Source organism: Oryctolagus cuniculus, chromosome 15, assembly GCF_051225735.1.
Source record: "Oryctolagus cuniculus isolate XC-2025 breed Fujian yellow rabbit chromosome 15, ASM5122573v1, whole genome shotgun sequence".
NCBI lineage: Eukaryota > Metazoa > Chordata > Mammalia > Lagomorpha > Leporidae > Oryctolagus > Oryctolagus cuniculus.
Window position 1 is genome coordinate 65,420,377 of NC_142881.1, and position 26,623 is coordinate 65,446,999.

At 40.0% G+C, this 26,623-nt stretch overlaps 1 protein-coding gene and 1 pseudogene across 3 annotated transcripts in view; both read left to right on the plus strand.

Annotated features, from left to right (window-relative positions):
* The window catches only part of ADK (adenosine kinase), a 598,204-nt gene that overhangs the window by 485,347 nt on the left and 86,234 nt on the right, over positions 1 to 26,623 (plus strand). The window lies entirely within an intron of this gene.
* Positions 1 to 26,623, plus strand: part of LOC149122027 (high mobility group protein HMG-I/HMG-Y-like) — a 29,993-nt pseudogene that overhangs the window by 973 nt on the left and 2,397 nt on the right.

The following is a 26,623-nucleotide window of genomic DNA, read 5'->3' on the forward strand; positions in this document are numbered from 1 at the left end:
TGTTTGGTTGCTCACTATGGAGAATACATTTTAAGGCTTTATATATATAATACACATACACACTTATATATCACAAGTATCTTCCTCATTGTGCATTTGTACAATTTGCCCAGAATTGAAAATTAGCCTTCACACCTTGTGACTGAATTTCCTTGTGAACTTATTTTATTCTTTATTAGATCTATTAAATCATGCTTAGGAATGCTTACAAGCAGGAATTTATTTGAGGAAAGACACTGGTTAATCTTTGCTGTTCCTACCATATGAAAATGAACTTAAATTAGAGGATGCATGATATCTGCAGTGCATGATAAATACAAGATGGATAGAGAATCTGTTCAGTGGTGTCAGCTACAAAAGCAAACATGATAAATGTTAATGCAGTTTTGAGCCCTGGGATAAGCTATTCAGTGCACAAGCATAGCCGAATCTCTTTGCTATGTTGTTATTCATGGCAGCCAAATAAATGTCAATAATAAAAGAGAATTAAAGATTTTCATTTCCCAGAGGCAGTCCTCTAATACGGCTTGATCTTTCATTTCATTTGTAATTCGTTCTCATGTCAGGATGCAATCATTCGCCAGGCTCTGGGTGTCATGTTAAGTCATTTAATAATGATTAAGAACATAAAAATGCTTGGCCTGTGGGGCAATTCACAGAAGAGATGCCAATTTGTTATTGTTTTCCCTCCTTTCCTCTTGAATATGGATCAGCTTTTTCCCACCTCCTAGCATTAAAATACTAATGGAAGATAGGGAGAAAAGTGTCCCTTAATTTACCATAAGTGACATTCCGGAATGGCACAAGGCAGTGCTAACATACTTCTAAAAACACTAATTAGGAATCATTGTGCCTTAAACCTCACACTGTAGAGTATTTTTAAATGATCACACTGTTAAGTTTGTAACATTTAGCAATAACATAGCAAAATCAGTTTCCTTGATATTTTATTCTAGAGACCTGACTCCTTTTGAGATATGGTATCTATAAACCACTTTCTCTTGTTTTAGAAATTTAATTCTTTAAATTGCTTGTGACTCTCAAGTCTTTTCTATTCACCCTGTTGTGTTAGTTCACTTTCAGATTCAGTTTTTACCCAGCCCAGAAGTTCTGTCTCATATTAGTCACTGTTGCAGTGCTTGCAAGCTAATTGAGTTCTAAAAAATTTCTTGAGGGAGGTCTGGGCCCTGGAGAGTATTCAGAGTAATAGACTGGGCAATTGTACATCTGAGTGTGTGTCCAAAGGAATTGAAAGTAGGCACTACAACAGTTGCATACCATGTTTATAGCAGCATTATTCACAAGAACCTAAAGAGGGAAGCAACCTATGTATACAATGACAGGTGAATGAATAAAAAAGTAGAGAGAGATATAGATGTGGATACAGACAGATAATGGAATATTATTCGGCCTTGAAAAGAGGGGTGTTCTTTTTTTGTGTTGGTTTTTTTTTTCTTTGTTTGCTTTGTGGGTTTGTTTCTCTTTTTGTATTTAAAAGCAGGCTTTATTTAAGTCAGAGACCTCCAGATGGAGTAGCTGGGAGAGGGCCTCCAAGAGAGGCAAAACCTGAAGGGGCTGGTGGTAGTGGGATTTTTTTTTTTTTTTTTTTTTTTTTTTTTTTTGACAGGCAGAGTGGACAGTGAGAGAGAGAAACAGAGAGAAAGGTCCTCCTTTTTCCATTGGTTCACCCACCAATGGCCGCCGTGGCTGGCGCGCAGCACTGATCCGAAGCCAGGAGCCAGGTGCTTATCCTGGTCTCCCATGGGGTGCAGGGCCCAAGGACTTGGGCCATCCTCCACTGCACTCCTGGGCCACAGCAGAGAGCTGGCCTGGAAGAGGAGCAACCGGGACAGAATCCGGCACCCCGACTGGAACAAGAACTCAGTGTGCCGGCGCTGCAGGCAGAGGATTAGCCTATTGATCCGTGGCGTGGGCCAATAGTGGGATTTTTAAGCACATTTTTGGGGAAGAAAATCTTGACATTCAGTTACAAGGCAAAGACAAAACCCATCAAAAGGCCTGATCTGTAACCTTTATTTGCCTAGAGGATAGGTAACTTGTTTTTGCAGTAAACTGTGAGCTCAGAAAAATGGAATTGCTACTCCCTTTCTATTCTCATAATAAATTTGGAAGCACCAAAGGAGTGGGCCAGGCACTTTAGACCTGACCTTGCTAAAGGTAACTTTTGAGGGAAGCAAGTATTTTGCACATTCAGTTTCCACCAGGATCAACCTGACTGCCTGTTAACCAGTGTGACTCCTCACATTGCCTCCACCAGAAGAATGGACCCTAACTTCTGTTAGGGCATGTGGAATGATGACCACTCTGGCTTCTTCAAGCTGAGTAGGGGTGGAGTAGGAAATGGAACTCAAGTCAGGGTTCCAGGGAAGAGAGATGTTCTGACACATGCTATTATTCTTTATAAACCTTGATGACAGTATGCTAAGTGAAAAAAATGAGACACAGAAGGATACATACTATGTGATTCTTCTTATATGAAATATTTAAGAATAGTAAAATTCATATAGACATAAAGTCAAGTGGTGATTGCCAGGGACTGGAAGAGGGGTGAATAGGAAATTATTGTTTAATGAGTGTAGAGCTGCAGTTTTGTTGGATGAAAAAAGTTACAGAGTTGGATGGTGGCAATGGTTATGCAGCAAAATGTATTTAGTGGAACTGAACTGTCCTCACACACTCAAACATAGTTAAAATGGTAAATTGTATGTTAAATGAGTTCTACCACAGTTTTAAAAATATAAACATATGAATAAAATAAGCAAAAGGCAAGAGACGGGGCCTGAAAGAGAAAAGATGAGTCCGTCAGTTTTGAACCTTTATTAAAGGTTGAGTGGGGCCGGTGCTGGGGCGCAGTGGGTTAAAACCCTGGCCTGAAGCCCTGGCATCCCATATGGGCACCGGTTCTAGTCCCAGCTGCTCCTCTTCTGATCCAGCTCTCTGCTATGACCTGGGATAGCAGCAGAGGATGGCCCAGGTCTTTGGGCCCCTGCACCTACATGGGAAACCCAGAGGAAGCTCCTGGCTCCTGGCTTCAGATCGGTGCAACTCCAGCCATTGCGGCCATCTGGGGAGTGAACCAGTGGATGGAAGAACTCTCTGTCTCTATCTCTCTCTGTAGCTCTGTCTTATAATAAACAAAATAAATCTTTTTAAAAAAATAAATAAAGGATGAGTGAATCTGTGTAGTGACAAGGGAATCATATGTGTATCGTAAACTTATTTTAAAAAACTGAACTATAGATATTCTTTACTACTTGACAGCAGCTACTAATGAGGTGTGCTGTTAGTACCGTGTTATATTAAGGATTAAAGTAAAAAATTAATATGTATATATAAAGCTTTTTGGAAAGTTTGTATTTCTCTAAGTTTCTGAACTAAATATACACTAATAATTGGAAAAAGCAACTGGACTTTCATTCTGATTTGAAAACTGCATTTCATACAGTGGCTCTTAGAAAACAATCAAATATATCCACTGAAGAATAGATTGTAAATTTTTCTTTTCTGAATTCCCCCATAATTCTTTCTAGTTTTGAAATGTAGTTCTTTCTAGTTTGTAATTCTTTCTAGTTTGAAATGTAGTTTTATGCAGAGGGAGAAAATATATTTATCAGAGGTTTCTTAACTAGAAGACAGGTGCTGTCATATCAAAATCCCCTACTGAGCTTAAGGTAAATATAGACCTGTCTACTTAAAAGCAACTTCCCCTCAATCTGATCTATTCCTATGAGGAATATTAGAAAATACATCCTCAAGGTAGGGGTGTGAGAATGCAGGTGATAGGGTCTAGAGGGAGGGAGTATAGAGCTGTATATTTATTGAAAAAGTCCCTTTAAGTGATATGGCAGTGCTGTCTACCTCTCTGAGAATCATTGGATTAGGTGATATGATAATGTTGCCTCAAATTCTGTGATCTATGGCATGATGGAAACAGAACATTTTAACAGCTAAGCATCTGCTTCTTCAATAAGTCAGGCCTAGGTAAATCCTTCTCTTCCATGATCCATCAAAAAGTATCAAGGACCATCCACTCTTATAGGCAGTCTATAGATTACTTTAAATAGCCTCCTGCCTTTGAGGTGCTTATAATTTAAGATAGTAGCATCATAATGCCCTTTATCATTTCATTCTAAGGAAATGGAGGTATTGAAGTAACTTGTCTTCATGTTCCTAGTCCTTAAAGAAATTCGTTACCTCATCTGGTGGTTAAGTTTTCATCTCTGTGAAAGCACTCAGTGCTGTCCATTACTCTATAAGAAAAGGTCAGTGTGATTTGCAATTCTGGTAGACATAAAGCACAGTAAGTATGCAAACCCTAGAGGAAAACGGTCTCAATAGTATGAAGAATAATGTCAGCACATCATCCCAACTCCTACTGATACAAAATATTAATATAAATCATTTGAAAATGTTACCTGTACTATAGTGAAACCAGGTTGAAGTGATGATCTTGTTGGATTATATTGGTAGTGCTAAATATAGAACAAATTGTTTTAGAATATCTATGTATGGCATTCATAGAAAAAATTCTTACTGGGTGGGATTTTAAAGAAAATATATTTCTTATCTATGAATATAAACAACCAAGTTATTAGCTCATGTTCCAGATTTAGATTTTTGTAACTGCAAAAGATGGAGTCCTTGAATTAGCTAAGAGTATTTAGAATAGCATATGTGAAACTGTCAAAATTGTATACAAAATTGCATCTTTGGGACATGGTTCATATGACTGAATGATTTCAGACATGAAGAAATGAAATTTATTTTAGCTCCTACCACTCTATCAAGTAGGATTTTGCTAGAAGGCAAAATAGGAGATAGCATACAGTAAGCAAATGTGAGCACTACTGTAATGTTGCTTTGTGAAAGAATCTTTAAGTCAGATTTATTGAGATTTAGTTTACATATAGTAAAATGCATGCATATTTGACCAGTATGTAATGGTAGCTACAAATATAGAAAACTTTTCATTAGATAGATACACCTGTATAGCTACCACTATATCAATAAATACATCACTTCTTGCATTCTTTTTATATATTTATTTTTTGAACAGCAGAGCAACAGAGAGAGGGGGAGATAGAGAGATCTTCATTCTATTGCTTCATTCCCCCAAATGATGGCAGGTTTGGGCCAGGATGAAGCTGGAAGCCAGGAAATGGGAACTCCATCCTGGTCTCCCACATAGGAGACAGAGGCTCAGGTACTTGGCCATCTTCTGCTGTTTTCCCCAACACATTTGCAGTGAGCTGTATTGGAAGCAGAATAGCAGGGACTCAAATCAGCACTCTGATATGGGATGCCGCTGTCACAAGCAGCAGCTTAACCCACCGTATCACACTGCTGGCCCCACCTCTTGCATTCTGGGATCCACTCTCATCATCAAAGGTAACTACCACTTTGGCTTCTCCTGCTTGCCTTTAGTTTTATCTGGTTACTAAATGGAATTCCCCTGTATGTCACATTTTTGTATGGCTCTTTCCCCATTCTTTTTTGTGGACTCTTAATTATTGACAGTGTAAGATTTTCTAGTCTTATGCTGTATTCTCTGCCTCAAAGTTCTGAAATCAACTACTTCTCCAAGGAACCCTGGTTCCTTTTACTAAAAAAATGTATTTGGAAATCCAGGTGTGGACACTAGATATGCTCTTTGCTCTTCAAGTGTTATTGTTCCTAGGGCCTCTTGGCAAACAGAGCTTAGCAATATATGTATGCATAAAATCTATATGTATACATCCTTCTGTATTTCTGTATCTTTATGCCTGTTTATATATTTACAAACCATAAGTTTATACTGATGTCTTTTATTCCAGTCGAACTACACAGGTTTATTTATGCCTTTACTCTTTTCTTATTTATAAATTCTTCCTCTGACATTGAAAATTCTGGCTCTCTTTTTATAAAATATGCTTACTTATTTGTTCCATCCTAAAGTAATTTTTAATTTAGTAGGGAGTTAGGATCAAAAGTGGAGCAGCCGGGACTCAAACCAGCGCCCATATAGGATACCATCACCACAGGCAGAGGCTTAACCTGCTATGCCACAACATGCTGGCCCCAACTTAGCTCTTTTGTTGCATCAGCTTTAGTATGGTTATAGTATTTATTTTTAATATAAGTAAGACCATTTCGTAGGCTTTGTTTCCCAGTCTGGTTTCCTTTCACATTCTGATTGTGTTTCTTCAATACATAAAAATCATTCTTTGTGTTATATTCTGTGGGTTTTGACAAATGCATATCTTGTAACTACCACTATAGTTACGATGCAGAAGAGTTCCATTTTTCAATTTAAGATTCCCGAAGGGTCATGCCAGTGTAGACTCCTACCAGCATTGTATGGGACAACAGTAATTGTTTCATATCTTCACCAGCCTTTGCTACTTACCCATGTTTTTAATTTTGCCATTTTGATGAATGTGTAATGGTATCTCACTCTGATTTTGATTTGAGTTTTCCTGATGTGTAGTGAGGAGAGGCACCTTTTTATCTTCTTATTAGTATTAAGTATCTTCTTATGTAACTGTTGAACTCTTTTGCCTGTACTGAGTTGTCTGATTGATGTATAGTTCTTTGTACAGGCTGTATACAATTCTTTAAAAAAAAAAAAAAAAGATTTATTTGAAAGGCATAGTTAGAGAGAGAGGCAGGGGCAGAGAGAGAGAGGTCTTCCATCTGCTGGTTCACTCCCCAAAGGCCACAACAGCCGAAGCTGGGCAGGACGGAAGCCAGGAGCCAGGAGCTTCTTCCGGGTCTCCCACATGGGTGCAGGGTCCTAAGCACTTGGGCTCTCTTCTGCTACTTTCCCAGGTGCATTAGCTATCAGAAGTGGAGCAGGGGCTTGCACTGTGGTTTAGCGGGTAAAGCTGCTGCCTGCAGTGCCAGCAACCTATATGGGCGCCTATTCAAGTCCTGGTTGCTCCTCTCCAATCCAGTTCTTTGCTATGGCCTGGGAAAGCTGTGGAAGATGGCCTAAGTTCTTGGGCCCCTGCACTTGCATGGGAGACGTGGAAGAAGCTCCTGTCTCCTGTCTTCGGATCAGTGCAGCTCCTGCCTTTGTGGCCATTTGGGGAGTGAACCAGTGGATGGAAGACCTCCCTCTCTGCCTCTGCCTCTCTGTAACTCTGCCTTTCAAATAAACAAATAAATCTTAAAAAATAAATTAAAATAAAATAAATAATAAATAATTTATTTATTTTAATTTATAAATTAATTATAAATAATAAATAATTTATTTTAATTTATTTTTTAAGATTTATTTGTTCACTCCCCAAATGGCCTTAATAGTTTGCTAACAGGTTTTTCTTTTCTATCTAAGACATTTCAGTTTGTGGATTAGTGTCAATTTTTTTTTTTTAAGATTTCTTATTTATTTGAAAGGCAAAGTTACAGAGAGACAGGGAGAGAGCAGGAGAGACAGAGAGAGATGCTCTGTCTGCTGGTTCACTCCCTCAGCAGATCTAGCCATGAGTCAATTATGTTCCACACAGCAGACTTGCGAGGCCCATTTTCATGGCTATCACAAAGTTTGTCTCTTCTATTAGTCTTAAAGAGAAACAATTCTACCTTTATTGATTTTCTCTATTGTATATTTGTTTTCCACATTATGTTCATTTCCACATTTCTAGCATTTACTGTTTTCCTCTATTTTCAGTGTTTTTAATTCGGCAAATTTTGTTGTCTTATTTTCATTTTTAGTTCAGAATAATTTGTAATTCCTCTTGCTTTCTTCTCTAATCTGTAAGTTATTTGGAAAGTTCTACTTCCAAATAAATAGCAATTTTCTAATTCTCTCTTTATTGATTATTCATTTAATTAATTTGTTACCACTGAATATATGCTAAGTTATTTGAGTTCTTTAAAATTTGTTGATGAGTCTGGCACTGTGGCTTAATAGGCTAAGCATAGGTGCCAGCATCCCATGTCAGCACCGATTCATGTCCCAGCTGCTCCTCTCCTGAGCCAGCTCTCTGCTTATGGCCTGGGAAAGCAGTAGAGATGACTCAAATGCATGGGCCCCTGCACCCACATGAGAGACCCAGAAGTTCCTGGCTCCTGGCTTCCAATCGGCCCTGCTCCGGCTGTTACAGCCATTTGGAGAATGAACCAGTAGGTAGAAGAACTCTCTGTCTCTCCCTCTCTCTGTAACTCTACCTCTCAAATAAATAAATAAAATTTAAAAAAAAAATTTGTTGGTGGGGCCGGCGCCGTGGCGCATTAGGTTAATCCTCCACCTGTGGCGCCGGCATCCCATGTAGGCACCGGGTTCTAGTCCCGGTTGCTCCTCTTCCAGTTCAGCTCTCGGCTGTGGCCCGGGAGGGCAGTGGAGGATGGCCCAAGTGCTTGGGCCCTGCACCCGCATGGGGGACCAGGAAGAGGCATCTGGCTCCTGGCTTCGGATCGCCGTAGCTCAGAACGTTGAGGCCATTTGCGGGGTGAACCATCAGGTGGAAGACCTGTCTCTCTCTCTCTCACTGTTTGTAACTCTACCTCTCAAATAAATAAATAAAAAATCTTTAAAAAAAATTTGTTGGTAAAAGGTGAGCATTTGGCTTAGTGGTTAAGGTACTACTTGGGACCACCTCATTCACATTAGAGTTTGAGTCCTGGCTCTGGGGCTCGCTTACATCTACCTACTAATTTTACAGACTAGCAGATAATAAGTGATAGCTCAAGTGATCGGGTCCCTGTCACCTGCTTGGGAGACATCAATTGAGTTCCTACCTCTTGGCTTCAGCTCAGCCCTGCTTCAGCCACTGTGGTTTTTAAGGAGTGAACCACAAGATTGGAATGCTCAGTTTCCCTCTCTCAGTCTCTCCTCCCACCCACCATGTGTCTGTCCTTCAAAATAAAAATAAAATTTGTTGATTAATAAAATTTGTTGAAATTTTTGTTTTATAGTCCAGCAAATAATCAGATCATGTTTTTCACATTTGAAAAAATGTATATTCTGCCATTGTCAAATATGATCTTGTAAAATATACGTGTGTATATGTGTGTGTGTGTGTGTATATACACACACACATACATTTGCGCATCAGCTGTCTACTGATAAGCACTCTTAGGAGGAAGCAGCAGGTGATGGAAAAAGTAGTTGGGTCACTGCTGCCTCTAGGGAAGATCCAGAATAAATTCTCTTCTCCCAGCTTTGATCTGGCCCAGCCCAGACCCTTTCACGCATTTGGTGAGTGAACCAACACTTGAAGGATATCTCTCTCCCTCTGTCTCCCCTCCCACAGCGTGTGTGTGTGTTGTGTGTGTGTGCCTCTCAAATAATTTTTAAATGTTTTTAGTCTTTTGAATATGTAGCAAAATATTTATTTATTTATTTGACAGGGCGGAAAGAGAGAGAGAGAAAGAAAGAGAGAGAGAGAGAAACACTCTTGTCTTCTGGCCCTTCTCCACAAATGCCCAGAATGGCTGAGGAGCCAAAGCTGGGAGCCAGGATCTCAGACCAGGCTTCCCACAGGTGGCATGAACCCAACAATTTGAGCTGTTGTTGCTGCCTCCCAGGGTCTGCACCAGCAGTAAGCTAGAACCGGACGCCAAAGCTGGGAGTCAAACCCTGACACTCTCGTGTAGGATGCTGACTTCCCAACTGACATCTTACCTGCTTTGCCAAACACCATTTCTGTGCTTTGATTTCAGTTGTCACAGTTTTCAACTCCTAAACTATTTGATAGTCTCTTATTGAGCCCAGCTCTGTAGTATAATCCTCTACCTTGTCATCTGTGTTTTAAGGTATTAATCATGGTAGTAATAATTCCATATATGAAAAATGCCATATTTCTGTCATATGTAAGTCTGTGTCTTTTGTCCTTTTTTTTTTGGTCATCTTTTCTTTGTGACTTGCCTGATAATTATTTATCAGGTGTTATATATTGTCCACAATAAATTATAGAGTTTTTGTTAGTGCCACTCTCTTCCTATGGATGGAAACTAGAGAAAAGATAGACCAAAGACTAAGCCAACTCAAGGTAGGGTTGTAAGGGCAGGCATTGTGGCACACTGGACTAAACCACCACTTGTGATACCCACAGCCTGTATCACAGTGCCGATTCGAGTCCCGTCCACTTCTGATCCAGCTTCCTGCTAATGCATTCTTTTTTTTTTTTTTTTTTTTTTTTTTTTACAGGCAGAGTGGACAGTGAGAGAGAGAGACAGAGAGAAAGGTCTTCCTTTTGCCGTTGGTTCACCCTCCAATGGCCGCCGCGGCCGGCGCGCTGCAGCCGGCGCACCGCGCTAATCCGATGGCAGGAGCCAGGAGCCAGGTGCTTTTCCTGGTCTCCCATGGGTGCAGGGCCCAAGCACCTGGGCCATCCTCCACTGCACTCCCTGGCCACAGCAGAGGGCTGGCCTGGAAGAGGGGCAACCGGGACAGAATCCGGTGCCCCGACCGGGACTAGAACCCGGTGTGCCGGCGCCGCAAGGCGGAGGATTAGCCTAGTGAGCCACGGCGCCGGCCCTAATGCATTCTTGACTTCCTCCTAATGCATACTCAAGTGCTTGGGCCCCTGCCACCCATATGGGAGCCCCAGATGGAGTTTGGACTTCTGGTGTGAGCCTGGCCTAACCCTGGCTATTGTGAGCATTTGGAGAATAACCCAGTAAATAGAAGATATCTCTGTCTCTATTTCTCTCTCTCTCTCTCTCTCTCTCTCTCCTTCCCTGCCTCTCTCTCCCTTTCTTACTCTAGTGTTCTGCCTTTCAAGTAGATGAAGATAAATACAAAACAAAGCTGACAACAGCAAACTCTTTTAGAAAAAATGATGGAATTATAGTTTTTGTAAGGTTCATTCTACCTCTAATTTGCTCCCACTCTTATGCCATACGCCTTCTGGTATCCCAACTGAAGTTTTGGGGTATTTGCAAGTCTCTACTCTTTAGTGGATGCTGGACCTCGGCTTTTATCACTTTGCACTGTACAACTACCAAAAGCACCACTTTGCTATTTCAAATTCTTTTGCTTTATGTGTTGACCTCTTCTTGTCCTGCTACCTGACGTGTTAGCAAATGCCTTAAGGAGAAAACCCCTGAGGATCAGGCATGCTTCACTGTTTTCCTCTCCTGCCTTCAATCTGACAGCATTGGCAGTACCCTAATATTTATGTTATCACCCCCCATTTGTGTTATCACTACCCAAATCTCTGTTTGCTTCTGTGCCTGTTATTAAGTAGCCCATTTGCAAAATTCTCAACCACTCACCCAACGCCAGAATTTTGTAAATTCTCCGAGAGGAAGAAATAACTTTTAGGCTGTCAGCTCTTTACTTAAAATTCTCTTCTTTTTCAGGTCTTGTTCTGTCAAGTCTTGGCTACCTTGGAGGCTCTCTATTACTTGAAGTTTTTAAATTTTCTAATATTTTCTACATGTTCATGATGTAGGGATTGATTTCTACCAAGCTATGGCACTAGAACCCAAATTATACATTTACATTCAATTTTTAAATTTTAAATGGAAAAATAAACAGCTCAAGAAATTTAAATGGGCTCACCTGTTCTTGTTATATAAGGTCCTTGAGTGATTACCAGTACTACCCTTAAACCCCGTTTTAAGAAAACTTGAATTTAGATCATTTCTCTAAGAAACCAGTACTAGAGACAAAGGCAGCTGGGTTAGAAGCCAGCCCCTTGAATCCCACTCTGGCCTAATCTGTTCTATACCAGACTCCCTCATTTGCATATAGCCATGGTTTCTATCTGATCTTTTCTTCTCCTCACTTTTGATTGTGACAATTGGCTGGGGTCAAGGCATTGGGGTTCCACTGGCAACTAGTAGGTAGAGGCTAAGAATGCAGCTACACTTTCTGTAATGCACAGGACAGCCACCCACAACATAGGAATTATCTGGCTCAAAATATTATTTGCACCAAGGCTAAAACATCCCTAACTTAACAGTATACCTTGGAATTTATACTGAATTTAGAAGATCTCTGGCTGCTTCCACTTTATAGTTCATCGTAAGGTCATTTCCAGTAGATATTAGTGAGATAAAACTTCTTATAGAGATCTGTCTGGAGACGCCTTGACTCAAAAAAGTCCATGTACCATCTAGTCCATCCTTCCTTAACTGTGTTTCTCAAGAGTTTCTGTCAAATGAGTTCCAACTTTGAGATTTCTCTTTAATTAGAATTTGTTAGAAGTAGAAAACTTTCTGATGTGTTGAGTGTGCATATCTTATAAAAGCATTTTGTATGTGTGAACAGATATCTAGAAGATAGTGACATTTATCTACACATTTATAGATATATATTTATATGTACTAACTTAAATAATTTTAGAGAACATACCTATATTCTTTTAAAACTACAAATCATCTGTTTCTATAATCAGCAGTTCTTGAAACTATAACACAAATGGGCATTTAATTAAATGGGTATATTACCAAGTATTTTTCAGAATAATTATTGTTAGCACCCAATGAGTGTTTCTTTTGAAATTCAGTTAGACTCTCAAATTCATTTTTTTAGGGTATTACAACTTGGTGGCAAAATTTTCTTTTGGCTGAAATACTGCTTGCAAGATTTTGGCCCAGATAAAAATCTTTGGAGGTGTAGCAGAGAAGTCTGATTTAGATAACAGAATAGCTAAAATTTTTGTCAGTTAAAAGGAATGAAATGATTACATATGGAATGTTAAAAACTGTAGTTAAAGACTTAACTGTTGCTATACTTCTTTTAAATCTTCATTCAAGTTAATTTACTTTAGAAGCTCAAGATATTTTTGATTCATTGAATTTTTTTTAAAGTAGCCCAGTGGGTGCAGATGTTCCTGAGGTTCCCCTTGCTTTTGCCTAGTCTTGGAAGAAAGCTTATTTGTCTTTTTTCTACTATTAATTTTATACTTGATGTGAGCCAAAAGGTCAAGAAGTGATTATTTTATTATTTTTAAATTCTTGTGTCCAGTACCTTTCTTGCTTAATAAACAATTAGCAAGACTGAAGAAAATGCACAGATTTTGTTAAATTTGCACTTAGCGACCTGTTCCGTATATTTATTGTTGATAAATTTAGCCTGTATTTTGTTTCCCTTAGTCCTCAGCCTCCACTGATTATCCACCCTTAATGAAGGAGAAATTCTTAAATTTTTTTTAAATAGGCAATTCGCTTGTTCAGAATGCAAAACATACAATTAGTAGAGAAGTCTAAGAGTCTCTAACCTCTAGCAGCCCAACTTGAGGAGATAAGACAGAAAAAGCAGTGAAGTACCAGCACAAGTAAATTCAGTGCAGTATGATTTTATTGAGCACCTGCTATGTGTAAGAATTATGGGCCGGCGCCGCGGCTCACTAGGCTAATCCTCCGCCTAGCGGCGCCGACACACCGGGTTCTAGTCCCGGTCAGGGTGCCGGATTTTGTCCTGGTTGCCCCTCTTCCAGGCCAGCTCTCTGCTGTGGCCAGGGAGTGCAGTGGAGGATGGCCCAGGTGCTTGGGCCCTGCACCCCATGGGGGACCAGGAAAAGCACCTGGCTCCTGGCTCCTGCCATCGGATCAGCGCGGTGCGCCGGCTGCAGCGCGCCGGCCGCGGCGGCCATTGGAGAGTGAACCAACGGCAAAGGAAGACCTTTCTCTCTCTCTCACTGTCCACTCTGCCTGTCAAAAAAAAAAAAAAAAGAATTATGGTTATTAAGATAAATAAGAGAAAAACTCCTTTACTTGGAATCTAGAAGGAGAGATACAGTCTACTTCTACAGTATGAGAGGTAGTATGCACCTCTTCTAAACTAATTTCTTTAAAAGTCAACAACAGGAGTCACTGTGTACTTACTCCTCATATGGGATCTCTGTCCTTAATGTGTTGTCCAATGTGAATTAATGCTATAACTAGTACTGAAACAGTATTTTACACTTTATGTTCTGTGTGGGTACAAACTGATGAAATCTTTACTTAATATATACTAAATCGATCTTCTGTATATAAAGATAACTGAAAATGAATCTTGATGTGAATGGAATGGGAGAGGGAACAGGAGATGGGAGGGGTGCGAGTGGGAGGAAAGTTATGGGGGGGAAGCCATTGTAATCCATAAACTGTACTTTGAAAATTTATATTTACTAAATAAAAGTTCAAAAAAAAAAAGATTTATTTATTTATTTGAAAGAATTACACAGAGAGAAGGAGAAGTGGGGGGGGGGAGTCTTCCATCCGCTGGTTCACTCCCTGATTATCTGCAATGGCCAGAGCTGCACAGATCCAAAGTCAACAGCCAGGAGTTTCTTTTGGGTCTCCTATGTGGTGCAGGGGCGCAAGGACTTGGGCCATCTTCTACTGCTTTCCCAGGCCATAGCAGAGAGCTGGATTGGAAGTGGAGCAGCCAGGTCTCAAACAGGTGCCCAAATGGGATGGTGGCCTGTGGGCAGCAGCTTAACCTACTATGCCACAGCGCCGGCCCCTAAACTAATTTTATAAGGGCAGAGGGGCCGGCGCTGTGACATAGCAGGTAAAGCTGCCACCTGCAGTACCGGCATCCCATATGGGCTCTAGTTCGATTCCCAGCTGCTCCACTTCTGATCCAGCTCTCTGCTATGGCCTGGGAAAGCAGTAGAAGATGGCCCAAGTGCTCGGGCCCCTGTACTCACAAAGAATACCTGGGAGAAGCTCCTGGTTCCTGACTTTGGCCTGGCCAATCCCATTTATTTTGGCCTTTTGGGGAGTAAACCAGCAGATGGAAGATTTTTCTCTCTCTCTCTCTCCTCTCTCTCTGTAACTCTGCCTTTCAAATAAATAAACCTTTTAAAAAAGAAAGAAATGAAGTGGAGGTTGAGTAATCATGAAATAGTAAATTGTGATGGGCCTTTGTGCCAAACAATACATAATTAAATTCTTTTTTATTATTTTTATTTTTTTTTATTTTTTATTTTTTGACAGGCAGAGTGGACAGTGAGAGAGAGAGAGACAGGGAGAAAGGTCTTCCTTTTGCCGTTGGTTCACCCTCCAATGGCCGCCGCAGCCGGCGCGCTGCAGCTGGCGCACCGCGCTGATCCGATGGCAGGAGCCAGGAGCCAGGTGCTTCTCCTGGTCTCCCATGGGGTGCAGGGCCCAAGCACCTGGGCCATCCTCCACTGCACTCCCTGGCCACAGCAGAGAGCTGGCCTGGAAGAGGGACAACTGGGACAGAATCCGGCGCCCCAGCCGGGACTAGAACCCCGTGTGCTGGCGCCGCTAGGCGGAGGATTAGCCTAGTGAGCCACGGCGCCGGCCCATAATTAAATTCTTGAAATTCATACAGAGGCCAGCGCCACGGCTCACTAGGCTAATCCTCCGCCTTGTGGCGCCGGCGCCGGCACACCAGGTTCTAGTCCCAGACAGGGTGTCAGATTCTGTCCCGGTTGCCCCTCTTCCAGGCCAGCTCTCTGCTGTGGCCAGGGAGTGCAGTGAAGCATGGCCCAAGTGCTTGGGCCCTGCACCCCATGGGAGACCAGGAGAAGCACCTGGCTCCTGCCTTCGGATCAGCGCAGTGTGCCGGCCGCAGCGCGCCGGCTGTGGCGGCCATTGGGGGTTGAACCAACGGCAAAAAGGAGGACCTTTCTCTCTGTCTCTCTCTCTCACTGTCCACTCTGCCTGTCAAAAAATAAAAAAATAAATAAAAATAAAAATAAAAATAAAAAGATAAAATTCATACAGAGAAGGAACAGATCCTTTGGGCCAAGCAACATTTTGTGATCTGTTTATCATAATTCCATAAGAGAAAGGAACTGTACTTTTTTTGTTTATAAAACTGTTTCACAGGAATCAACAAATGCCAAAGATGAAAATCATTTTCTAAATTAAATGCTAAAGAATAAAAGCTGCAATAATCCCACTAAAAAGTGTTAGTGATGAACAATCCCATGGGGTTAGAGTGAGACAAATGCGATAGGGTTAGAAAAATTGTGGTAAAAGCACAAGGGAAAATGCCTTAGAAAATTAATAAAGATTGGCTTGGTTTAAAGATGATAAACAAAGACTAATGCAAAAAGCTAATGAATTCAGTTACAGAAAAAGTTTATATGAAAGTACTTGCTAAAAGTATTGCTATAAATGGGATTTAAAAAAAAAAAAAAGATTGATTTGTTTATTTGAAAGTCTGAGGGCCAGAGAGAGACAAACGGATATTCTATCTCTTATTCTCTTCTATCAATACCCACAGCAGCCAGGCTGGACCAGGCCAAAGGTAGGAGCCACATGTCTCCATGTGGGTGGAAGGAACCCAGGCAGTTGAGTCATTATTCAGTGCCTCCCAGGATCCATTAGCAGGAAGCTGGATCACACACAGAGCAGCTAAGACTCTGATCAGCCCTCATGTAAGGGATGTAGGATCAAAAGTGGCAGCTTTATCTGCAGGGCCATAATACTCAGCCCACATAGATGGAATTTTGTTAAGCATTCTTTTTCTTTAAGGAAAAATAGTGAATAACCTATTAATAAAACTTGCAGTTGATACTGTATTAGGAAATATTGTAGCTGCTAATCAAATTACAGAAATTATGATATTAGATCCTTGAAGTCAGAAACAGAGATTTGAAATAGTATTTATTTTTTATTTATTTTTTTAGAAAGTTTTTATTTAATGAATACAAATTTCATAAGTACAGATTTAGGATTACAGCAGTTCTTCCTCCCATACCCACCCTCCCACCCCCACTCCCGTCCCACCTCGTACTCCCTCTCCCATCCCATTCTTCATTAAGATTCATTTTTACTTATCTTTATATACAGAAGACCAACTCAGTATATACTAAGTAAAGATTTCAACAGTTTGCACCCACACAGACACACAAAGTATAAAGTACTGTTTGAAGACTAGTTTTACCATTAATTCTCATAGTACAACTCATTCAGGACAGAGGTCCTACATGGGGGGGGGGGGGCTGTGCACAGTGACTCCTGTTGTTGCTTTAACAATTGACACTCATGACATCAGTGATCACCCAAGGCTCTTGTCATGAGTTCCCAAGGCTATGTAAGCCTTTTGAGTCCCTAAACTCCGTCAGTATTTAGACAGGGCCATAAGCAAAGTGGAAGTTCTCTCCTCCCCTCAGAGAAAAATATATCCTCCTTTGATGGCCCCTTCTGAAACAGTATTTAAAAGAAAAGTTGTACATACCCCATTTTTAAAGCCACAGAATATGTGAATAGAGTTAACAACAGTTAACATTAGAAAAATATCTTAACTTCTAGGAAATGTTCCGTATTAAGGATTAAATGGATAATGGTGGGCTGCCATCGTTAACACGGCAGGTTGGGCCACTACTTGATGTCCATATCCCATATCAGAGCATCTGGGGTCAAGTCTCTGCTGTTCTGCTTCTGATCCAGCTTCCTGCAAATGTGACTGGAAGGCAGCAGATAGTGCCTCAAGTATTTGGGTCTCTGCCACCAATCTAGGAGACCCAGGTGGAGTTCCAACCTCCTGCCTTCAGCCTGTCCCAGACTCAGCCATTGCAACCATTTGGGAAGTGAAGCAGTGCATGGAAGACCTCTCTTGCTCTCTGTCTCTCCTTCTGTCTCTGTCACTCTGCCTTTCAAATAAGCAGACAAAAAAAATAAATCTTTAAAAACAACAACAGAAAAGAAACAGGTAGTAAAATAACTTCATTTGTAGAACATCAGAAATATGTCTTCAGGGACTGGTATGATAGCATAGTGGATTAAGCTGCTGCCACGAGGGTGGCATCCCACTTCAGAATGCCAGTTTGAGTCCCAGCTGCTTCATTGCTGATCCATCTCACTGCTAATGTGCCTGGGAAGTAGCAGATAATGGCTTGAATACTTTAATTCCTGCTATCCGCATGGGAGATGGAGTTACTGGCTCCTGGCTTTGCCATCTGCCAGTCCCAGCTGTTGCAGCCATTTGTGGAGTGAACCAGTGGGTAGAAGATCAGTGTCTGTCTCTCTCTCTCTCTCTCTCTCTCTCTCTTTCCTTTTTGCCCTTTATCTTTCACTTTCCTTTCAAATAAATAACAAATGAGTGAATCTTTTTAGGAAATATGTCTTTACTAAAGAGTCTACATTTAGTTATATAATGTGATTATATTCTGATTCTATTAACAAAATTGTTTTTGTTGAAAATTTTAGCTAAATCATTGTGATTGAGTAGTCTATAGAACTTTAATTCTTCTGTGAGTCATATTTTAATGAAGGAATTATTTGAAACTTATGTTTTTCTCTTTGCTATTTAAGAATGTAGAGGGTATCTCTGTATTAGGAGCAATGGCTGGAAGGCTAGAGAACAGGGGCTAGCTCCCTGGAACAGCTATATGGATCCCTAACAAAATCCATATCTCCTTCTATACTTCTGGTTGAGCTGCTGTGCCCATAAGTTCTGAAACATAAGCCTTGGCCTTGACTTTCTGTGTCTTGCATTAGGATTTACCATTTTATTTCTACCATGAATTAGGGCTGATTACATGCTTACTGTAAAAGACCAACCTTGCTACTCATTATGATCAAATAAACAGTATTTTTGCAGTCCTTTGTTCTGGGATCTGTTAAAGCATTTAGATTTTAAGCCCTCATAGCAAATCTATATATATTAAAGCTCTTACCACTTTGACAAGTTAACCCACAGGGTAATCAAAGAGGCTTTCTTTTGCAATGGCCTCAGGTTTATCAGCTTCTATCTTAACATTGCTCTACATATTCCAATTTGTTTCATTTGGTATTTTTTTTAAAGTACAAAGAACAGCTTTCAGAAAAGATAAATTCATAATTTTTAAACTGAATAGTTCGCATTAAGCCTTTAGAAGTGTGCTTGTTGATATTTGAGCATAGGAAATGGATCATAAAGGGGGTCATTTTATTTCATTAACAAGTGATAATGAGAACCCAACTCTGCATGCCACTTGTAAGCTTATCTGTAAAGCATAGAGGCATGTGTCGCCATTGACAGTCCTGACATTTAATCTGGGATCTGTTTGCAACTCTGCTTTCCATGTATTGTTGCTTACTATGTGTGTGGTAGTCTCAACTCAGCTTCTTTTTCTTTCTAGTTATTTTGCATTTAACCTAATAGAGCAAAAATAGAAATATCTAATTACTATTGGTTAATAATTTTTCTCTAGATGAGTCATACAAACCGTGTTTCTGGGTATTGAACTCTTATGCTGTCTCTGTAGTTCACAAGCCAAAGCTATGATAAATTAGATTATAGTAAGTTATATTAGTGGTCTAGGAAAAAAGCAATGGTTCAGCTCAGTAGGAAAGCCAGAGCCAGCAGGGCCTGAAGAAAACTTAGCACAGGTAAGGCAAGGTTGAGATAAGATATTCTGGATACTGGGTTTGTAGCAAATCTGTCATTGAGTCAGTACAGACAAAAGTACAGTGTAGCTACAACTCCTGTATCTTATCTCAACCTTGCCTTACTTGGGCTAGGTTTTCTTCAGGCCCTACTAGTTCTACTTTCCTGACTTTCCCATTTAACAAACTACAATGCCTCCTTCCTGGACCATTTATCTAATTCCTTATCAATTCTAGTGTGAACACCACCAAGATATTCTATGAGCTAGGAGTGATTAAAGAAAAGGAGACAGAGATCTTTCCTGGGAGGTAATCAGTGTCATTCGGAAAGGTCTATGTTGATCTTAAAAGAAAGGTAGTGGGGCCAGTATTGTGGCACAGAAGGTAAAGCCACCGCCTGTGATGCCAGCGTCCCAAATGGGCACCGATTCAGGAGTCCCAGCTGCTCCACTTCCAATCCAGCTCCCTGCTACTGGCCTGGGAAAAGCGGCAGAAGATGGGCCAAGTGCTTGGGCCCTACCACCCACGTGGAAGACCTGGATGAAGCTCCTGGTTCCTGACTTCAACCTGGCCCAGCCCTGACAGTTGCAGCCATCTGAGGGAAGTGAACCAGCAGATAGAAAATCTCTTTTTCTCTCTGTGTAGCTCTGACTTTCAGATAAATAAATAAATCTTTTAGAGAGAGACAAACAGAGACAGAGACAGAGATAGGAGCTGGCAAGAACTAATATGCTTAACAAACACCTTGGAATTAGAAACTGGAAAGTAGAGTGTTAGGAAGGATAATCAGAGCTAAAGATTGGGAATCTAGACTAAAAGCTCATCCAACCTCCCAGAATTGACTAGTGCAGCACATAATTTACCAAGGTAGAACAGAAGCTTTTCAGTCACTCCGGGCCACCACATTTTATATCTGGATGTTTTGAAGTAATTACACATCCTACTCCTGAATCGTATCCTGCCCTTGTTGGAACTAGCTTAGCACTTGTACCCAACTCAGTAAGTGAAGACCTGGGAAAGATAAAAACAGAGTAAAATGAGGAGCTCATACAAGCAAAATTAAGACTTGAAATGTCAGCAGATAATGTATCTGAACATGTCTATGGCAGGAAACCAATTGTAACTGGTTTATTGCAAATACCAAACTAAGCTGCTATGTATAACATGTGTGTGATTTACTGAAAATATACTGCAGAAATAATTCATACATGAACTCACTTCACTGTAATGATTAGAGAAATATATTTTAGAAGCTTAAAACCACACTTTATGTATGGGGCCGACATTGTGGTGTAGTGGGTTAAGCTGCTGCTATGAAGCCAGCATACCGTATGGGTGTCCCTCTAAGTCCTGGCTGCTCCACTTCCGACCCAGCTCCCTGCTAACACACCTGGGAGAGCAACAAGGATGACCCAAGTGCTTGGGCCCCTGCGCATACATGGGATACTCAAAAAAAGCTCATGGCTCCTGGCTTTGGCCCAGCCTAATCCCAACCATTGTGGCCATTTGGGGAGTGACCCAGCAGATGGAAGATCTCTCTCTCTGTCTCTCCTCTTCTCTCTCCCTCCTCCTCTCTTTGTAACTCTGCCTCTCAAATAAGTAAATCTTTAGAAAGTAAACCAGCAGATCTAAGACCCTTCATTTTGTCTGTAACTATACCTCTCAAATAAATAATAACATCTTTTAAAAAAGTTCATGGAAAATGGAATTAAAAGATAAATTTATCTTGGTCCAGAATACTTTTGAAGTCCATACATATTAGAGGCCTGCAAAAATTAATGAAATTTCAAAAATTTTTTACAACAAAGTGAATATCTCTTAATTCCATTTTCCACAAGCTTTTTGAAGTTTGCTCTTATATCTTAGAAATTGTTCCGTATTTTTTTATTTTATTTTATTTATTTTTTATTTTTGACAGGCAGAGTGGACAGAGAGAGAGAGACAGAGAGAAATGTCTTCCTTTGCCGTTGGTTCACCCTCCAATGGCCGGCGCACTGTGGCCGGCGCACCGCGCTGATCCGATGGCAGGAGCCAGGTACTTATCCTGGTCTCCCATGGGGTGCAGGGCCCAAGCACTTGGGCCATCCTCCACTGCACTCCCGGGCCACAGCACAGAGCTGGCCTGGAAGAGGGGCAACCGGGACAGAATCCGGCGCCCCGACCAGGACCAGAACCTGGTGTGCCGGCACCGCAAGGCGGAGGATTAGCCTAGTGAGCCGCGGCTCCGGCCCAGTTGTTCCAAATTTTTATGGCTAACTAATATTCTGTTTTAGTGATATATTGTAATTTATTTTACTAATCATCTTCTGAGGTACATGTTAATATTTCTATTCTTTTGCTATGTAACACTATTTGTACTGACTACAATAATTGTATGAATTAGCAGACTTTAATCCTTTAAAGTCATTTACTCCAAGATGTACAAGAAAGTATGCTCATAATGAATGCTCATTTAGAAAATCTCATCAGAGAAATAGAAACTGAAAAAAAGGGTAAGGGGTAGGCGTTTGTTGTAGTTAAGTTGCCAGTTGAGACATCCACATCCTATATCAGAGCCCCTGGGTTTGAGCCCTTTCCCTACTTCCTCACTGTCCCATTAGTGAATACCCTGAGGTGCAGCAAACATTTGGGTCCTTGCCACCCATGTGGGACCCCCAGATTGAATTCTAGTTTCCTGAGTTCAGCTTGGTTCACTCCCAGCTGTTGTGGACATTTGGAGAGTAAGCTAGTGGATAGAAGGTGTCAATCTCTCACTTTCTCTCAGTCTCCCTTCTTTTCAAATAATGTTTAAAAGATGATTAAGATGGTAAATTCTTTCAAGGAATAAATTTAAAAATGGAAATTCTAGAATTGGAAAACAAAATTTTCAATACAAAAAATTACTATGTGTTTTTAACAATTTAAAGATGATAAAAGAGCAAGAAAACTTGAATCTAGAGCTTTAGAAAATAGCAAGTGTGAAGAATAGAGGGGGAATCTGTTGAAGCAAAATGAACAGAGCCGTTTATCCTGTAATATGTGTAGTTTGAGTGCCGGAGGAAAGGAGCTAGAGGATAGGGCAGGAGAAATATTTCATGAAATAATGGCTGAAAGTTTCTCAAATCTGGTGAAAGATTTAGTCAGTTACAGATTTGGGAAGCATTGTGAACTGCAAGCCAAAAATAAATATAGAGAAAAACCACACTTAAACATAATTAGACTACCAAAATGGTAAAGAAAAGATATTGAAGAATGAAAGAACATTACATGCAAGAGGAAATTATTTGAATAATTGCAGATTTCTCATCAAAAACTATTAAAGCTAAAAGAGAATGGAATACCATCTTTAAAGTGCTAAAAGAAAAGTCCCAACCCAGAATTTTCTATGTAGCAAAAATTTTCCGTCAAAGATAAAAGTGTTAGAAAAAAACATTTTCCTAAAATGTGACTATGTGACTCTGTATAAAGTCCATGGAGATAGAAATCAGATTATCTTCAGATGGGAGTGCTTGGGTCCTTACAATCCATTTGGGAGGCCCTGATTGGTCTGGCTTTGGCTTGACTTAGCCCTGGCTATTGACGGCCTTTACAGTGGTATGTGAGTGCACATGCATGTATATACCAGCAAATGGAAGGTCTTTTCCTGTCCCTCCCACTCTCTTTGGCTTTCAAATAAATTTTAAAAACTTAACAACAACAAAAATAGAGGACCTATGTAATTGACACAAGGAGTATTTTGTGGAACCAACTCACCCCACAAATTTATGACCTGAAATAAAAGCAGTTTTAGAGCAGGGATTATGGCACAACTGGTCAAGCAACCACCTGAGGTGCTGGCATCGTGCATTGCAGAACACCACTTCAAGTCCTGACTGCTCTACTTCCTCTCTAACTCCCTGCTAATGCTCCTGGGAAAGCAACAGAAGATGGTCCAAGTACTTGGTCCCATGCTGCCCAGCTTGGGAGATCTGGATGGAGTTCTGAGCACCTGTGTTCAGCCTGACGCATCCCCAGCCATTGTGGGCATCTGGGGAGTGAACCAGCAGATGGAGGATCTCTTTCTCTATTTCTCTCTCTCTTTCTCTGTCATTCTGCCTTTCAAATGAATACAATGAATAAAAAAAGTAGCAGTTTTATATTCTCATGATTCTGCAGTCAAGACTGTGTTCAGCTTGACAGTGTGCTGGTCTTGCCAATAGTCAGTCACTTGTATGTCTACATTCAGCTAGTGTGTTAGCTATGGGCTGGACTCATTAGGAATGATTAGGACTCTGTGTCCATTAGTCTAAGGATCAGTATTTCCAGTTTTTACACTTCTCTTTATAAATGTTACACTTCATTAGAAAGCCTATTTTTTCCTAAGGGTATGTAAACAATACAGAATTCATTTTTAAAGAATGGTATAATATAAACTAGAGACTACAAAATGTTCCAGAACATAAAAGTATTTCCACCTCACTAGTGTGGAATTACTTAGGGTGTGATAGTAGTTGATAAAGTAAAAAGGTAACTCAGAGATAGATTGTGGTGAGATTGGAGTGCTTGGCTGAAGAACTGGGTCTTATTTGAAAGCATTTGGGATACTATTAAAGGATTTTGATCAGAAGAAAAATATATTCAAAATAGTAATTTAGGAGACATAATTTGATGCTGGTACACAAACTAGACTACAGGAGAGGTTATAATCAGACTAATTTAGTACCAATGATTTATATATACATGAATAAGAATTTGAATTAGAATGATGGGACATTAATGTGAAAAAAAGTAATAGAGTTTATTTATTCCATCTACGGAGACTGGGGGTCTACTTTATTCTAGATATTATGAGAGGTAGTTTATACATTTGGTCTTTACATTCAAGCAAATCAAAATATATAAAAGAGAAAATATAAATAAATATACTTATTTATATATATAAATTTATATTTTGTATTATATATTTTTATATAATATAAATTTGTAAATATATAATTTATATAAATATATTTTTATATAAATATATAATATAAAGAAATAAATATAATTCATTTTAATAAGAGCTTTAATAAATGAATGTTTAAGGTATTAAAGATCCAAAAGGAAGGAGGCCTTAATATTATGGAGGAGTCTAAGAAGTGCTTTGTGTGAGATTTAGCAGATGGGTAAAGTTTGCCAAACTCATGCAAAGATGGAAGAAAAAGTGTGTGTGCAGCCATAGTGAAAGAGGAGTATGGCATTGGGCTCTGGGGGCATAGTTAAGTATGTTTGCATGTGCAGGCTAAGCCTGGCTACAAGCAGCCAGAAAGATAAAGATGGAACACATCACTGAAGGCAAAAGACAACATCAAAGAAGATTTAACAGGATTTAGTGATTATATAAGATGACAAAGATGATGTTAAGTGAATCTGAATTTAAGTGATTGTAGGAATAATGATTCAAAGTAATAGGAGGTCAGTGTTAAGAATTACATAGCTTATAGACATGCTTCATCTGAACAGACATGTGAGTCTTTTTGTATGTATGAGAAGAATAACACTGAAAGTGTTTTACCAATAGAATTCTGAATTTCATGTGCTCCGCATAGGTTCCTGAGGCCAACCAGGCAACCTAGAATTGGTTATTGACCATTGGTACAGATTTTTCAAAATTATCAACTGTAAAAGAAAAAAATCACCCTAGTGAATGTTTTTCTTAACTCAGAGAAAAAGAATCTTTAAATATATATAACATAACTGAAAAATAAACATAATTTCTATGTATATTCCAAATGCCTGGTTCTAAATAATCAAATTAGTTCCTCTTTGATTTGTCTTAAAATATGTTGTTCTAAGAGCCACCAATCATTGGCTAATGCTTGAGGTCTGTAATTATGTGCTAATACATGGCAAGGCTGTCAGTCTCCGCAGAAGACTGGTACTTTGCAGAATGCTTGAAGCTGCTGTTGGTTCAGTGAATCTGCGGCTCAGTAATTTTCCTAGAAAGTAACCTGTGTTGTTCAAATTATATATCCATTTATGGAGACAAAACCCACTGGGTACAGGCAGTATTACCTGAATCCTTAATACAAAGCAAACTTTGATACTGTAAGCCTAGATGAAAGGCTACCTAGAGACTGGGGGGTGGGAAGGAGCATAAGGAAACATTTAGAAATGATGGATGTGTTTGTTATTTTAGTTGTAGTGATGATATCATGGGTATATACATATTCAAATTTATCACTTTAAATACATGCCATTTATTATATGACAATCATGCCACAAAAAAAGATGCTAATATAAGAAATGAACTTCATCTTAGAATGGTCAGATATAATATTTTAAGTCCTGTACCATTATCTATATTAAAAAGTTGGCCATCTAATAAATATATATACACACAAAACTTGAAGCAAACTAAGCTACATGATTTCTAAGGAAGTATAACTTTTTAAAACATATTTATTTATTTATTTGAAAGGCACAGGGACAGAAAAAGAGAGATAAAAGATCTTCCATCCACTGGTTTATTCCTCACACGGCTGCATTAGCTGGGGCTGGGCCAGGCTAAAGCCAGAAACCAAAGAGCTACATCTGATTTCCCGTGTTGGCAGCAGGAACTCAAGTACTTGAGTCATCATTGCTGCTTCCCAGATACATTAACAAGAAGCTGGATCAGAATGTGGATAGCCAATTCCTGAACTCTTGAACCAGCAATGCAGTATAAAATGCAGATGTCCCAAGCCACAGCTTAATGTGCTGCACCTGAATGCCTGCCCTGAGAGTCATAATTTTTAGCTAGTCTTAAAGTAGTGCAGTATACTTTATTAAGATGCAGATTTGTCTAATTGTGAATTTATGCTGATTCTGGATGACCATTTTTCTTGAGTTTCTATCTATGGAATGAATGTTACACTATCTTTTTTTTTTTTTTTTTTTTTTGACAGGCAGAGTGGACAGTGAGAGAGACAGGGAGAAAGGTCTTCTTTTGCCGTTGGTTCACCCTCCAATGGCCACTGCGGCCGGTGCGCTGTGGCCGATGCACTGCGCTGATCCGATGGCAGGAGCCAGGTGCTTTTCCTGGTCTCCCATGGGGTGCAGGGCCCAAGCACCTGGGCCATCCTCCACTGCACTCCCTGGCCACAGCAGAGGGCTGGCCTGGAAGAGGGGCAACCGGGACAGAATCTGGCGCCGCGACCGGGACTAGAACCTGGTGTGCCGGCGCCGCAAGGCAGAGGATTAGCCTAGTGAGCCGCAGCACCGGCCTGAATGTTACACTAGCGTTTAAGCACGTCTCACAATACATAGACACCATACCAGTTTGAATTTTTGGTTGTGAGAAGTGCAGAAAGATCATTGTCTCAGGTATTCCATATCATAACAAATAGTTTTAATAAGACTTTTTTTTAAAGATTTATTTATTTATTTGAAAGTCAGAGTTACACAGAGAAGA